The sequence below is a fragment of the Triticum dicoccoides genome, chromosome 4A (assembly GCF_002162155.2).
Source record: "Triticum dicoccoides isolate Atlit2015 ecotype Zavitan chromosome 4A, WEW_v2.0, whole genome shotgun sequence".
In the NCBI taxonomy this organism is placed as follows: Eukaryota; Viridiplantae; Streptophyta; class Magnoliopsida; order Poales; family Poaceae; genus Triticum; species Triticum dicoccoides.
The window spans coordinates 285,451,519-285,453,556 of NC_041386.1; positions in this window are offsets into that span (position 1 = coordinate 285,451,519).

Below are 2,038 nucleotides of genomic sequence, written 5' to 3' on the forward strand. Positions count from 1 at the left end.
CAAATGGTGTTGGAACCTATCTAGATGGATAAAGGATGCCAATAGCTTCAAAACGAGCTAAAGAATGTCAAAATCGGACTCCAGATATGAAAGTTATGGGCAAAACAGTGAAACACAGGAGGCTGATGCTCCAGGGGTCGGACACTCGGGGTCGGGGCCTGAATATTCGGGGGCTAATGTCCAGAACCGAGCAGATTTTATGCTCCAGGAGCCGGATGCCCAGCTTGGGGTCTAGATGTCCGGCCCGACGATTTCAGATCTCGTTTGGGGCGGAAATTTTCGAATTGGGGGCGGAAATTAATAATTCCAAGGGCAAAATTGATGAGATTTCGTGGACGGAAGGTGGGGAAACTTGGGGAGATGCTAGATCCACTCAAAACTAAGCAAATCCATGGATCAAAATCAACAAAACATCATCAAAACCAACAAATCACAAAAAAATTGGGGCTATTTTTTTGGTGGGGATTTTCGAATTTAGGGGCGGCTCATGATACCAAGATGATGTAGGGTGGAACCCTATACGGCCGATCTTTCATGAAAGGAGCGGATCCCACGAAGAACATGAAGAACACGAGGGGAGAACGTAGAGAGATCACAAGGGGAAACACTCAAGAACAAGTCCAATCACACTTCCACTAGGCAATCAAACACACAACATCTATAAGGTACATGAACAACGAAGGGAAAGATACAAGGTAAGGTTCATCTCCATGAGGAGGTCTTGAAGGGGGCCACCCAAGAGGGGGTCTTAAATCCAAGGGGGATCTTCTCCGAAGAGGGGCCGCGGTCTCTCTCGTGGAGTAGATCCGTAATGGATGAGCAAAGCTCTATTTCTAATGAGCTACTACTTTGCTAACCCTAACTAGAAGGAGGTGGGGGAGTATATATAGTCTAAGTGTAACACCCCGGATATGATTTACCTAATATGTAATCCAACTCTTGCCGTTTCCGGCGTTAAGTTATTATATTTTCTCGGGTCCGGGTTTTTGTCTCCGTGTGTTGTTGTCGTTGTCATGCATCTCATATAATGGCATCATGTGCATTGCATTTGCATACGTGTTCGTCTCATGCATCCGAGCATTTTCCCCGTTGTTCGTTTTGCATTCCGGCGCTCCGTTCTCCTCCGGTGGTCATTTCTACCTTCTTCTCGTGTGTGGGGATTAAACATTTCTGGATTGGACCGAGACTTGCCAAGTGGCCTTGGTTTACTAGCGATAGACCGCATGTCAAGTTTTGTATCATTTGGACTTCGTTTGATACTTCAATGGTTAACCGAGGGACCGAGAAGACCTCGTGTGTGTTGCAGCCCAACACCCCTCCAATTTGGCCCAAAACCCACCAAAACCCCCTCCATCATCTAGAGCGTTCGATCACGATCGCGTGGCCGAAAACCGCACATCGTCAAGTTTTCATACTTGTAATATTGGTCATGAGTTTAGGAGCTCGAATGTCGTGGCTCACAAGCTTGCGAAGCACGCTTTATCTCTACCAGCTGGCCGGCATGTTTGGCTAGGTCAGCCGGATGGAGTCTTTTTTATCTGTGTGAACATTATGACGGCGTAATAAAAACTTCGAATTTTGTCTAAAAAAACAAAGGAAAATATTTCTTTTTTGCCCTCGCTCCTATAGCTGGCCAAATGGGCCGGTTTTTTCGGGCCGGCCCGTGAGCACGCCGGCACGGCCTGCCTTGGGCCAGGCATGGCACGGGCTAAACGGGCCAAGCCCGGCACGCGGCACGGCCCAACATGTAAAAGTAGGCTAAAAACGGTCTGTGCATCAAATAATAGATTGAAATATGCGGCCCACCATGCTAAACGGGCCAACGTGCCGGCCCGTTTACTAACTGGACCGTGCCTGGGCCTGAGGACGCAGCACGCGGGCCGGCACGGCACGGCCCGTATAGTAATCGTGCCCTGACGGGTCGTGCCGGGCCAGGCACGATTACAAAGGGGCAGGCCGGCCCGTTTGGCCAGGTATGCTCGCTCCCTTTGCAACCTCTCACTACTGCCCCGTCTCCGCCTCCCGTAGCGACAGCAGC